This window comes from Pinus tabuliformis, chromosome X (assembly GCF_031772625.1).
Source record: "Pinus tabuliformis cultivar Carrire ecotype Pingquan chromosome X, CPIR1, whole genome shotgun sequence".
NCBI classification, from domain to species: Eukaryota; Viridiplantae; Streptophyta; class Pinopsida; order Pinales; family Pinaceae; genus Pinus; species Pinus tabuliformis.
The window spans coordinates 727528690-727544040 of NC_142308.1; positions in this window are offsets into that span (position 1 = coordinate 727528690).

The following is a 15351-nucleotide window of genomic DNA, read 5'->3' on the forward strand; positions in this document are numbered from 1 at the left end:
TTGAACCAAAACCATGCCAATAGTGTTGTCAGCAGTAGCGAGATAAAGAGTATAGTCACGATGGTAATCAGGTGGACGCAATAAGGGACCAGAAACAAGGAGTGCCTTGAGTTGCTCGAATGACTCTTGGGCAGTGGCATCCCAAACAAATGAAGTGTCATGCTTTAAAAGCCACGTATAGACTTTAGCAATCTCGGCGTAGTTAGGAATAAAACGACGTAAGAAATTGCCTTTGCCCTACAAACTCTGCAATTGCTGCAAAGAGGTATGAGGAGGGAGATTCATAATAGCATCAACTTTGAGGGATCTAGATGAATTCCCTCTTTAGAGATGACAAACCCAAGAAGTCTGCTGGATTCGACGTAGAAGATACACTTATGCGGATTAAGACGAATACGATAATGTCGACAGTGAAGAAAAATCTCGTGAAGGTGGTTTGCATGGTTAGATCATTTAGTTGAATGTGTCAGGAGGTCATCCAAATATGGTTGAACAATGTGACGAATATCATGAAATGCGTAAGACATTTCTCGCTAGAAGGTAGCGCCGGTGTTTTTAAGGCCGAAAGGAAGCTTCTTGTAAGCAAAGGTACCCCATGGGTAGATGAAGGCCGTTTTCTGTTGATCAATAGGCGAAACATTAATATGGTTATAACCAGAAAAGCCATCCACAAACGAGTAGATTTCACTCCTAGCACAATCGTCGATGAGGTGATTGTTAAAGGGCATGGGATAATTATCCTTTGGACACACGCGGTTGATGTCATGGTAATCAACACAAACCCTAATTGTGCCCTGATTTTTTATCACAAGGACAATATTAGAGACCCAATCAGTCAATTGGATAGGGTAGATAAACCTGGCCTTGAGAAGTTTTTCAACTTCTCCCTTAATAGCCGCATCCTTTCTCGGGTGCATGGGACGTAAACATTGTTGAACAGGTTTGGCACCAGGATACGTAGGGATCTCATGTACCATGATACTAGGGTCAATACCAGGAATTTCTTTGTATGACCAAGCGAGAACGTCGTGAAATTCTCTGAAAAGATCAGTATAAAGCTGAATCTCCTCTAGAGTAAAGGTAACTTCAATGTGGTTATTCTCAACAATCCCTGGTTTAACAAAGATGTCGATGGGCATCATTTGCATAATGTTCCCCATATTTCCTTCAGAGAAAACTTCATGAACTTGAATAGGTGTTTGAAGAGGTTGAGAGGGGATATAGGAGGCAAACTTCTCTAGACAGGTAGTCATGGCCCCATGGCTTGAGAGAAACGAGGAGTGATGGTGATGATCAAACCAAGGAGGTTCCTCGAAAGACATGGTCACTAAAATCGCTTCATCGGAAGGAAATATTTCCTTTAACGGATCCAAGGAAACACTATCTCTGAGCCAAGGGGATTGTACATATGCATCGAGAGGCCTGCTCGATGGAGCAAGATCGGACGATGAAGCCAATGCGGAAACAATTTTGACATAGTTGAGCTTGGCAGGACTCAACAGCATGACGACACCCCAAGAGTCTACCTGATCTACGGGAGGAAGAACCCAACGATCAGAATAGACAAAAATCATATTAATGGGGGCAACGTTGGGAGGTGGGAGCGAAAAGACACCCATAAGGGTAGGATCTTTGAAAAGTCCAGCACCCACACTTTCATAGGGGACCGAGGTATGCTCCACAAAAGGCACGTTGCCATCCAAAGAAGAAGAGCCAAAAAAGGACAGTTGATCAACTGTGATAATCTTCCCTTGATGGCGAAAACAAAGGACACAGAATCGAGATGAAGCCACAACGCGCATGGCATATGTCCAGCTTTGACCTAAGAGAAGGTTGTAAGTCAAATTTGCATCAACAAATTCGACTTCAACCTCAACTGTCTTCCCTTCTAAAGTGATGGGCAAACGCGGGAGGATACCGAAAGGATGAGAATCTCTTCCATCGAAGGCTTCCAAGGTATTAGGAGATTGACTCAACATCGGGGAACCAATAGCCTTCCAACAAGCAACAGACATGATGCAAGTGGAGACACCCTCATCAATAATAGCGCGATGAATATTTTTCGAGTTAATGATGACTTGAATGAGGAAAGCAATCTGATGAGGAAATAATGGTACATGATTGTCAAGATCGAAAGTGATTAAATCTGAATCGGTTGGGTCAATTCCACCAATGGCTGATAACATAGACTTCCTTTGGGAGGGACAACTTTGGAGGACTTACAAAGCGGACATAGCCAAAGGGGCTTGGGCTAAGTCATTCACAATGCTATAGTACTGCGTGGCACGAGAATTAGGGTTGTAAGAATATTTCTGGAGTACACCCTTGGTAGGAGGTCGAACGATGGACTCGGTACTAGGCCGCTCAATATGGAGAGGCCCAATACTAGACGAAGGAACACTTGAAGGGACTTCAGGTTCATTCCCGTTGGGAGGAGGGTATTCTTTCAATTGAGTACTGATATGAATGGGAATGGTCCCAACCATGAAAACTTGAGAGCCAAAAGTGGAAGAGGTCTAAGGTTGATCGACCACCATTTGGGTTTGTTGCAAGGGAAAAGGCTCCTTGAGCACAACAGGGGTTCCAGGGGTGCCCTTAAGCAAATGACTAACCTCAAACCATCTAAGACAGTCTTTAGTATAGTGATCCTCATCACAAATGAGACAAGGGTACTTGGGTTTGCCTTTGGCACCTTCATCGGGCGGAAGCTTAGGAGGGTCCTGCTTCGGGGGATTGACTTTATTTTTTCCTTTACCCTTTTTCTTACCTTTCAAAGCCTTGTCTGCCATGGTGGAATGGACGACATTGACTTTGGAAGTTTTACGAGGATTAGACAGGGCCTGAGAAGAATTTTCATTCAAAGTGGTATATTTTTGCTTCGCAGGGGTCGCAGAAGACTTTCACGAAGATGAAGTAATGGAACCAATGACACCATCGATGGATGGCGTTGATGGAGCCTTAGAAGTTTCGAGACATGGAGCATCAGGAAAATAATCATACATTGTACTGGACTAGGAATAAACCAAGTCGAGATACTGAGCACGTGCAATAGCTTTCTCTTCAGTAACACGTGCCCCCATGGCAATATTGTGGGTTATCGGACTGACAAACGAGGTTGTGAACCAGTCAGTCAGAAGCTGATTAGGGATCCATAACTTAATCAAATGACGCGACCTTCTCCATTCATGAATATGATTGGAGATGTGCATTGTCTTTTCCTATTTCAAGGATATAAGGAGGTGTGTGCCTGTTTCATAATGAATCTGTAACTGAAGGTGAGTAAGAAATGCCATTGCTAGTGAATTGAAATCCTAAAAGGTTCCACAAGTAAGCTCAATATACCATTTCACAGCAAAACCAGTGAGAGTATGTTGGAAGAGATGGAGACAGATAGAATCATCAAGCCATGAGTTAGATGAACAACAGAGGTGATAAGTCATGACATGAGCTTGAGGGTCCTCTCCAGATTTACCGTCAAATTTGGGACAATCAACAGGAATTTTTGTAGGAACTGGTGGCCAATACAGATTATGAAGGATCGAATCGTTTTTCAGCTTGGACACATCAGGTAGTTCCAGGGTTGCCAAGAAAGGTAATTGAGGATTAAAGGACATCATAGGCTTCTGATACGAGCCAGCATTAGAGTTCCATCCAGCTCCCTATTGCCCCCATTGGTTTTGACCAAAAGGAGTCTACCCATAAGGGTTTTGTCCATAAGGGTTCTGCCCATCGGAGTTATAAGTATAACCACATGGTTGACCCGGGTTAGGACCACCAGCAACCCATTGGGTACCAACTTGACCGACAGGAGCAACATAAGGCTGTTGAAAATTTTGATAGGGATTGACCCACAGTTGCTGATAATTCTCATATGGAGCAGTCTGAGGCTACCCTTGGGGTTGTTGAAGTGCTTGAGGACAATATTGTTGAGCTCCAAACGGTGCCTGAGGCCCAGGCTGCATTTGATAAGCAAGTTGGGTTTTAAATCCAACTTGAGTTTGGAGACCAGGTTGGGTTTGGAGTCCAGCCTAAGTTTGGAAACTAGGTGGGGCTTGAGAAGAAACAAGTGCTTGAGCACCTAGTTGACTAGGAGATGGATTGATTTGATAGGATGGATATCCTTGTTGAAATTGAGGTTGAGCCAACCGGCTAAAAGGATGGCCTTGTTGATATTGAGGTTGACCTATTTTCCTGGAAGGTTGAGCTTGCTGGGTAATAGGTTGACCTTGCTGAAGCTGAGGCTGGCCTAGTTGACTAGAAGGTTGAGCTGACTGAAAAGTAGGTTGGCCTTGCTAAATTTGAGGCTGGCCTACCTGTCCAGAGGGTTGACTAGGCTGGATAGTAGGCTGGCCTTGCTGGATTTGAGACTCGCCTACTTGTCTAAAGGGTTGACCTTGCTGAGCAACGGGTTGGCCTAGTTGGATTTGAGGTTGACCTAGTTGACCAGAAGGTTGCTCGAAGTAAGTAAAAAAGGAACCTGTAAAGGCTGAAGGTTGTCCCTATAAGGGTTGTCCTTGTAGGTCAGTAGGTTGTCTTTGATAAGGTTGCCCCTGATACGGCTACCCTTGATATGGTTTCCCTTGATACGACTGCCCTTGATATGGCTGACCTTGATACAGTCCTTGGAAAGCGGAAGGCTGCTCTTAGCCACCATGGTAAGTAGTACAAGCCTAGGCAATAGATAATAGAATAGAAACCTCAACCATAGGCTGAAGTGGGAATGAGCTAGTATGATAAATATGAGTCCCTTGAGGATCATAATAATGTAATGGATTATGTGGATCCAGGTTTTGAAGAGCAAACATGTATTGCTCATACATCCACCCTGCAGGAATGGAACCGGAAGAGAGTGGGATACTACTGGTGGGATTTACGACTCCAGATGGCGAAGCAGAAGGACCACCACTAATGGACCAATTGAGGGCCTAGCAACAGCGGTAACCATCGAGGATGCAACAACGACACTAACAGTAGGAGATGCAGAACCCACATAGACAGTAGGTATGGATGGAACAGATGTGATAGACACATTATGAATCCGAGATATGAAAGGTTCTGAGGTGGGGGCTATAGTACGAGACCACATAGAACTCAAATTAAGAGACAGGGAACTCTTGACATTAGATAAGGCACAATAGCATAGGGGCAATGTCACACCAAGAGAGGTGATGTGAAAGGGGAAACCCTCCATAGAGAGAGGAATTTCGCCACTTGACACAAGGTTCTATTTACCGGACACGGGGGGTGTCTCATCCATGTCGGAAGAAGACATTACAGCTGAAACACTCAGGGAAGTCCTCTTCTAAAGGTTCCCAAATAGGATTCCAATTGATATTGTAAGGTTCCCCTTCCGGAGAGCGAGAGTTAAGAGGTTGAATACTCGAGATAATAGGAAGGATATCACTAACAGCCAATACCTCAGAAGCGAGAGGGGATGCGAAGCCTTGGTCACTTGGTACAAGAGACGGGATCAGTGATTCTGCCAGGATGATTTAACTCAAAAGTCCTAGGAAAAAGAGATAATCGAGTAGGGAAATAACTCTATGCAAACAAAAACGCAGTCAAGACTAATAGGGAAAATGTGAGCATGGTCAAATAAATTTTATGACACAAGAACAAAACTTGACCTTTTAATTTTTAAAGAGTCGAGAAAAAGGACAAAAGATTACTCTAGTCACCTTGAAATATTTAATGAGCCTAAAAGGACAAGTGCTCAAATGATCCTTTTCTTTTAAGAAGTCGGAAAGGAACGAAAGTGACTACTTTGGAGAACTATACAAGAGGTTTACCAGACAAATCGTAAAACTGCATATACACCTTGGTGATCAAATGAAAGAAAAAATGACCAAGGACTTTCCGTACGACAGTTAGTATTCCCAAATGTTTTGCTCGGTGCATTACGGTTCGTAAGGCGGTAGACTCAGCTTCCTATGGGTGTAGGATGATAACCTAGTGAGGTCTCCCAATATATACGTGACGGTACAGGGAGCACAGGTCCATATTAGTAGCTACTGATTCACAGAAGGAGGAATCACCCAACCTTAAGTGAAAACAATAGTGAATAGGTTTAATGACGTCGGAGCACATCTCTAGCCTAGACCACTAGATAATGTGTGCTAGGTTCCAATGCATTGTTAGGTTCATTCAATTGATTTTAAGCATTAATATTGAATTAAGTTTCATTTTTCAGGCCCTACCAAATGTATCGCAACAATTCCTATGATGCAACTACAATGAGTAAAAAATCATTTGTTTCTATGAACAACTACCTAAAGGAGGGTATAGAGTTCATTTCCAAGTGAACACAAACCAACACAAGTAAATTCAAGGACTAAGAAACAAAATGGATCAATACACTTATCCCATAATGCATCAATACTACTAATGAAAGATTTAAAGTTCGCTTTCCAATTCCTCAATCATGAAAATTCAGTAATGCAAATGCACTTTAACTTTTGTATGCTATATGAATGCAATATTTTTTTATTTTTGGAATTTTAATGACAAGTAAGCAAGTGGAAAATTGAGTGATCCAAACAAATGTAATCTATGTTTGATAGTGTGGAAATCAAATCAATATGAGGAATTGGTTCAATAACCAAGCACTAAAGACCAATCAGTAAGAAAACAAGCAGTAAAACAACCTCAATAAAATCAATCAGATGGTTGTGGACGAATCTTGGACAGATGAGTAATTCAATAAATGACTTCTTGATGAAACCTTTAATAAAGCTAGGTCACACAGTCTGAAAACACAAGACTCACTCAATGAAACTAAAGAGAAAATGCCTTAACTAAACACAGCCAAAACAAGTTGATGAGAGGCAAGAAACAACAAGGGGCAAGCAATAATGGCTAATTCAGGAGGTAAAGTTGTAAAAACAACTTGTACAGGAATCGTCGCAGGGCTATAACCAACAACTTGGGACAAAAAGTCAATCATCGCAAGCACAGAGTTAGAAACTGAGCGACGTTGTCGCAGGTGTACACCTATCTTTTGCGACGGTCCAATTTCAGGAATCGTTACAACTATACGACGGGATATCTGTGATGTGAAGGTTTACTAAAGAGGACAGGCACGACGTCATCACAGTTGTTAAGATATCTACAATGACGATCTCAATTAAGAGAAAAGACAAATTAAAACACCTAAAGGGCACCAGAATAATCTTCCAGACAGTAAGAGGGACTCCCAAATTGACCCAAGTAACCCAGAATATTGTTGGCTCAGCCCCAAATCAAGAGACACTCTATTAAAAACAATTTAAGAGAAAACATACAAAGGACTCCTCAGTGGAGTTGCCAACTTGTGATGTAGGAAATGTTCCCTCTGTGGATAGAGGCAACCCCTCTAGCCCTAGAGTGGGTCTAGTCACAGCAAGACAAAACAACAAAAAATTTCCTTAAACAGTCATTGCTGAAAGAGCCTACCTCAAATAGATATTCGATGGAGCTTTCGTTGCGCCACTTTAGCTATCATTTCCTTCTCCTCAATGAGAAATCAACCTGAAACAACACAAGAGGACAACAGAACACGTAACTGAGAACAACAATGATCTATTTACTTACAGAGTCAAGGAACCATAAGTTATCAAGTATATTTTACACAAGACATAGGAAATAATCGTTGATTGTATTAAGATGAATCAAAAGCAAAGCTTACAACGAAGCCTTGACGTCGCAAGCCTTATCGAAGGGTCCAACTGGTATGTTTCTTCAAGCATTCACTCTCAAAATGGTCTCCCAAATGGATGATAACTCTCTCTCACTCACAAGCTCTAGTACAAAGCTAAGGCAATCCACAACCAATTGCTAAACTATCAGCAATTCACACTGTAAACCATCAAACTCACACCAAAGCTAGTTAATTTGCTCCAATCCAAGAACTAAGAATGAGATGATCATAGAAATGGGGAGTGCTTTTATAAGAGGAGGAGCCTCCATGAAACGAGGGAGAGGGAGCTTATCCTCAAGGGAGGTTTCTCAAAAGGCGAAACCACCATCCCAAAGGAGGAAAGGTGAACCAACTTGACCCAACAACCAGTTCTAGAATCACCTAGAAGGCCAACTGTTTGAACTAATTTTCCATATATGGATCGTTGCAAGTCATACACTAAGGCTCAGTGACAACATCGCAAGGAAGCAATGTATTCATAGCAATCATCGCAGGAAATATTTTGACGACTTGCGCTGAGCCCTAAATTTTGACCGTCACAGGAAACATGTGTACCCCTGCGATGACATCACGACGGTATAGTTCAACATAGAGAATCATCATAGGAAGGATGGGGTTCACTTGAAAATATGTAGAAACATAGGTAAAAGGGTCAATCTTCAGTATCAGAGATCTCTTGTTTAATCTTCTTGAATGAGTGGGGAGATATGGGCATATTTATTTGATGTATGACGGAGTGGACATGTCGCTTGGGGACTGATATGAGGTTAGTGACAAATCACTGTGTAACAAAGGTCTAGGCTAGAGGCGTGTTCCGGCATCTCTAAACCTAGCACCTGTCATTACGTACAGCATTAGACAACACTAGTACGGATTTTGGCTCCCTGTACCATCGAGTATATAATGGGAGACCCCTCTAGGCTGCAATCCTTTATCCATAGGAAGTCGAGTCGGCCGCCTTGCAAATGTTATACACCGAACACAACATTCGGGGAGATTGCCTGCCCATACTTCTCGGTTCTCCAGGTGTATTCTGCAGTTCATAGTTGCGTGGTAATACTTTTTACCTAGATCATCTAGAGTAGTCATTTGATCTTTTTGACTCATTAAAATTAAAATATCATCCGAGCACTTGTCCTTTCAAGCTCATTTCCAAATCGAAAGCAATAAAGTCATCTTTGTTTCTTTCTCGACTCTTAAAAAATGAAAGAGCACCAGTCTATTTATGCATCTTAATAAATTGATTGCCCACGATATGATAACATCCTATTAGTATTTTCCAGACCAAATCGTGGGTTTCACTTAAAGAACATTTTAAAGCCTTGAAGTTTATCTCTCTCTTTTCCTCTTAATTAAGACAAGGTCATCGTGGCTAAACCATCTAGTTCACCTAGTTCCTCTTCCTCTCCTTTGTCTGAAAGATTTCCTAAGGAGTCGTTTCCTAAATTACCAGTCACTCGCAGACCAAGGTGTTGAACTTGGAATTGTTCTGAGCATTCAACCTTTTTCATCTCATCCTCTGCCTACTTCACATATTGGGTCACGTGCTAATTTTGGCCTGGAATCTCTGTACAATCTCGTTCAAACTCCTGAGAGTTTGTCGACCACTGACGGTTAGCTTGGAATGATTATCTATCCTCTAAATCCTTTGTTTGACCCTGTTGTGATATCACCATAGCGTCCGTATGGTCCGTACGATCAGCCAAGTGTTCCTTTGGAATTATCCCCTCATGCTTCTTCGGTCATTTGTCATCGTTTATTCCCAGATATGGAACCCGAAGGTGATGCTCCAATCACCTCTCTAGATGAGTCAAAATTTTATACTCCACATATTGTCAAGGAAGAAGAACATCATTTTCCTCCTGAAGGTTTCCCCAGCCCATGTGTTGGCTTATGTGGGCCTGACCTAGGTTTAGAGGTGATTTAGCCAAGCAAATCCAATTACTACTGGCCCTTTTGGCAACATCCTGGGGAGTGTGGATTGATGTCTCACCTGAAGTAGTATGGGAAGGAGCTAGAACCAGGTTTCTGCACCCTTGGGATGTCTGATGGTCTTCTAGAGGTCCACGGTCTAACCCATCACTACATGCACTTGTGATCCCTTCACAACCTGCGGTGCTACTTCCATGCACCTTATTTAGGGCGCAACCCATATAATACCCAAGTTCCTTGCAATTTAATCTATGATTATCTGATTACTTAAATTTTTCATATAATACTAATGATTATTACTGCATATTCATCAATTATATCAGTGCACATGACAAATAAACCAATCTAAACGTGAACAAGTCAAGGTACAAAAAATACACAGAAATAAGAATCAACTTCTATTTATTAATCTTTAATCCCGATTACAGACTCGACACCGCCCTACACACTAAGCTATAGGGGTCTGTGCACTCAGCTACAGACTCTACTAGGCCTTTGCGCACTCAGTTGTAGAGCCTCTTCCTACTACTACGACCCAATACACTTAGAATCCTACTCTAAGCTCGAACCATTCACATTATTCTTTCTTATTCCTATGCCCCCTTTACAACTTAGAGCCTCACTCCATTTATACAATCCCATGGTCCGCGGACCATGGGTAGGCCAACATGACTTTACATTACACTACATTACTTTAGGGTGGACAACCCTATGACTTGACCTCTACTTCGCACTCCTCACCCACAATTCGTGGATTCATACAAAAACTTTGATCAAAACTTGGGCTTTGAGCCCCAAAACATGCTATGGGGGGATTCCATGCCCAACAGGCCCCCAACATAATCATCGTGACTCGTCTTGAGTCACTTTGTGGGTGTGGCGATCTTGGCACAGAGCCCCTCCAACTATTCCCGTACTGCCCGGAGGTCCATGGCGCACTGTTCTGTGGTTTGTTGGACTTATTGCATGCGTTCCTCTGATGCTTCTTTGTGAGGATATGTTGTCTGCCTTAGCGCATATATCTCCTGCATTTGTGCTAGCTTTCCCTCAATCTCACCTGTAATGGTGAAGGCCTCATTAATCTAAGGCTGGATGCGCACTTTGAGAAGTGCCTCTTTCTGTCTTACAACATCCAATTGTTCCTTCAGTGCCCTTGCTTGCTGCATCTTTGCCAGTCATTGCATGAGGACAACTATCTGCGCAGTTCCCCTTACACTGTCATACTGCTCCTGCAGTTCGCGCGCCTCTATTTCTAGGTGCTGTATGTAGGGGTCCTCTTGCAAGGATGTAAGGATGTCGAAAGCTTGATCCAACATATTGGTCCAGTCCTACACTACCCGTCTGATTTCTTCCAATCCTATTTGAATCGTGCTAATGCACTACTTTCTAACTTCCAGAGGAGTGGAAGGCTACGCCTTCATCCGTAGCTCAACAATCTGGAGGTTTAGCTCCACTTGCAATCGTGTTGTTTGCTCGCGCACGCTTTGGACTCCACTTGCGAGATAGTGGATCCGCATCTCTGTTGGTAGATCTGTGATGATGGATAATTCTGGAATGCGCTGACACACTTCATCCACGGTTTGTGTGATCTATCGATTCTGTGACACTAGCTCGTCACGCTACAGGCTGAGGTGTTTGATGTTGATCTTCTGCTCACTCAATACCTAGATCCCGTGACCTTCTCGAGCACGTAGCTCTGTTGTTATGTCATCCTGCAACTGGTACAATGTGTCCCGCGGAAGGGCAACCAAATTTAGGCCAAGTACCTTGATCCTACCCACTGTGGCTCTGTCATCCTCGTTCTCTACTATTAGCACTCCTTCCAGTAGCACTATGGTGTTGGCCAACTTTGCGTGTAGTAGCTGCTCTATTACTAATGTACCTGCGGTGTCATAGGCAGCTACTACTCCTTCTTATGGGGGCCACACCTAAATTTCCTACAATTGCACCCTTAGGGCCCCCAACACAACCTATTGCTCCATCATGGCTTCCTGGAGCACTTCCCTGGTGACCTCGTGAACTGTGTCGCCGATGTCATAGAGGTCGCCTTCTGTCAGTGTAATCAGTTTGATGTCCAGTTTGGATGCCTTGAACTTTTTTCGTGGACCTGATCTCTTCGTGGCGCGTGGCCATTTTAGCTGGGAGGACGTTGTGCTTGAGTCCGCACCTTCTACTGTATCTGGTCCCTGTCCTGTAGACACGTTCTAGCCCCCTTCCTCCTACGTCATGGTGGCCCCTATTACCTATGTTGCTGTTACTTTTTTTGGTGGCCTTTGCCTATTCTACAATTGCCTTTGCTGTCTCGTGGGCAACCCTTACCTCAGCGGCCACTTGTTCGTTGCGCTTTTGTTGGGCCAACTGGGTGATACACAACTTGGTTGCATCCTTCTGCTATTGTGTTGTTGTTCTATGCTTCTTTGCCAGATCCAGGACGTGTCACTCGGGGGGCCATGATTCCATCACAGAGAAGATCGCATCATCTATGGCGATGAAGAGGAGATTGGTACAATTTTTCACTGGATCTTTACGCACGTCGATATACACATGATGCATATCTGCCTTGAATTCTGCAAAGCTCCGCAGATTGTTGTAGGGACAGGCATAGCCTCCTGTTGATCCACATCCAGATGCTCGCCTCCATGAGCACCAAAAAGATCTTTTTTTCGCGGTTCCACGTGGCATTCTTCGTAGCCCAGAGCGATGCGTACTTTGTGGCCTCTGGTAAGTCCTATTCAATATTAGGGAACTGACTATCCTTAGGTAGTTTCCCTATTACCAAAAAAATCGACAGGAGCAACCACGCATAGTGGAAGGTATTGCCTTGTTCCTGGGTTACTTTGAAGTTAGTTAAGAAATTCTCGCAGAGGAACTTGGCCCAGTTGAATTGGACTCCCTCTGTGCATTGTTCTGCCAGTGCAACTACAGGTGTTGGTACCTCATCTCCGTGACATTTTCACAATACCTTCCTAGACAAGAGTTGGGTGACTACACGCACCTTTTTATCTTTAATGTTGTCGATTACATAACCCCTATTATTTTTTTCTAGTTTGTATTTCTTCTTCATGTCCTTTGCAAGAGAAAAATCTCCACGTTTTCCAGCTATCTCTATGGGTTCCTTTCCCTTACATGGGAGCCGGGAAATCTTGTGGATAAGATCCGGTGTGATGGGAATAGGCTCCTTCAGCCATAAGTACCCATCTTACACTAGGCACAGTTGTTGCCTGATGACGAAAGTTGTGATAGGTGCATAGTGAATGTGTGGAATCCATAGTAGCTAAAGTAGTCTGGACTTCTCCACACCCTGCAACCATTTCTGTAGCTCTAGTGTCGTAATTGACCCCTTCGTGCCATGTCTCATGAGGTTCTCAATCTCTAAATGTGGGAACTTATCACCGTCCACGAGGTCCCAATCTTCAAACTTCATTATGGGCACGCGGCCTAGGGCCAAGCCCTCAAAAAAAATTCCATCGTGGAGGAGCGGGGTTTGGAGTGCGCTCTTAGCGACATCCAAATCCTTAGGTATCTTAGTTTTCCCTTTCCACGGAGGAACGTACTCGGGCAGTTTCATTGCATTGCACATCGGCTGGATGTCCTCTTCCATGTCTTCTACTACTTCTATCTCATCTACGAGAGCCTGTAGGTCCTCCTCCTCATCATCTGTCTCAATAGTGATAGCCTTACCCTTTTCTTCCATGGATATTTTACCGAACCGCGGATTCCGTAGGGACATGCAGACTGGTCCCGCCACCTGCTTATTTTTCTTGGGCCTTGGTGTTCGAGGCAATTTCTGGATTTCTGAGGCGACCCTAGTGTCTTCAGGAACTTCATGCACCATGGTGTTTTACACGGCTTTGTCAATGGTTTCTTCTACATAGCCCAAACCTCTCCTGGTATCCATGATCCTATTTGAAATGTCTATGGTTGTTCACGAACTTCTGGGCTCGAATATCGCTTAACGCTTAACACTATGTGCTCTCCGTAATTTCTCAAATCTCAAATGAACAATTGTTGTCTCGTGGTTAGCCCTTGGAGGTTTATAGCACCTTTTAAATTCAAATCTGATCATTCCCCCCAATTATGAGCCATCAATGCTTTCTTGGCAGAAGATTGTCCTAAATCTAGCTCTTAATTTGTGTCTTAAATGCCCGCCACCCGCTCCCTTTTGCCTTAAATTGGACATCACGTCATGAACAGTGACACCAACAGTTACTTCCCAGCCTACCCGTGAGGCAGTGCAGCCCCCCGTGCACTATCGCAAACCTTGTGTCCTGCTGATTCTACGCACATGCCCCTCATCGTGCAACCCCCAAATAGATTCTTTTAGAGTCTCGCACTCTCTTTCAACTGTCTGGAGCATTGAGACTATGCTCCATAGGGCTAGTTAGGTGGTCACACCACCTGTGAGAGACTTCAACTCGCTTTCCAACATAGTCCATGGAAACTCCTCAACTGTCTATGCGACCACTGGCGTTGTGTGTTCCGCTGTATGTAGCGCGCTCCCCTGGTTACTGTGTTTGGTGAGGTGCAGTCATAGCCATGGTACCAGAGTCATGAATTCTCAGTGACACTCTTATAATTCAGTGGTACGATTATTTGTATCTTTCCTTGTCATCCTTGGTTTGAGACATGCCCGCGTGATCTTGTTTTCCAGCCTCTTGATCTCATCGTTCATCAAAAGGCTTGTCTTCCTCAATCGTACTCGATCCTTTTCTAGTTCATGGAGTTCAAGGTTCCCTCACTGGATGGTTTCCTGAATCCTTATATATTCGTCCTCACGTAGATGTGTGATTTCTTCCTACTTGCCATCGAGCACTGCCACCACTACAGGGTCCAGTATGTGTGGATTCGCTTTTGCACTTTCTTCAATAAGTATGGTATCCATTCCATTCCGCACCTATGGAATTGTCTCCACGTTCAGGGTTTTGCACATGGCTCGGTAGGCCCATCGAACCACTAGCACGCGCAAGTCCAAATCAGTCTATTTCACCTGGTCAACCTTGTCTAGTACTCTGCACACCCTATCAAATGCTTCAACATGGATACTTGGTAGCGCGCGTTGCCTTTCCTGCTGCTGCGATTTGTTTCGATTCTCTATACTAGGGTTGGTGTGTGTGTGTGCAGGCTTTACAACATATTTTGTACCCATCGAGAAAGATGGGTGCACAAGTTATTCTACCCTTGTTGACTTAATTGCACTCGAAGCTGGGATTTTCCAAAATGTATGCACATCATCCTTCAACATTCGCACCAGTCCTCAAAATTTCTTGATGTGTATCCCACCATTGTGTGGGTGTGGCGCGCAGTGCCCACTTTAGCGCATCAAACAGCTGCTATTCTGGTACTGCGCTTTCAAATTTTCTTTGAAATTTATCTACTGCTAACAATCCATCATATGTTGGCAGCTCCCTTGCCTCTATTGTCACGCACTGCAATGATGTAATCATCATGTTGCAATTAAGCATTGTTACCTCGTGCAGCCGATTCTACCATCACTCTATCTCTTCCTCTGAATCCGAAGAGCAAGAGTTGTCACATTCCCATGAAATCCTTCCATCTATACTCAGATTCACCCAATCTTCTTCTCGCGCAATTATCTTGTAAATACAATTGAGCTTGTCATCACTATCATCATCGCGCACTAGTTCATTGTATCACGCTCCTTTGGTTGGGTCTAGCGGTACTACCACGCATAGTGAATTCTTCTCAAAGATCATTTTGCGCTTCTTCAGATTTATGACTCCATT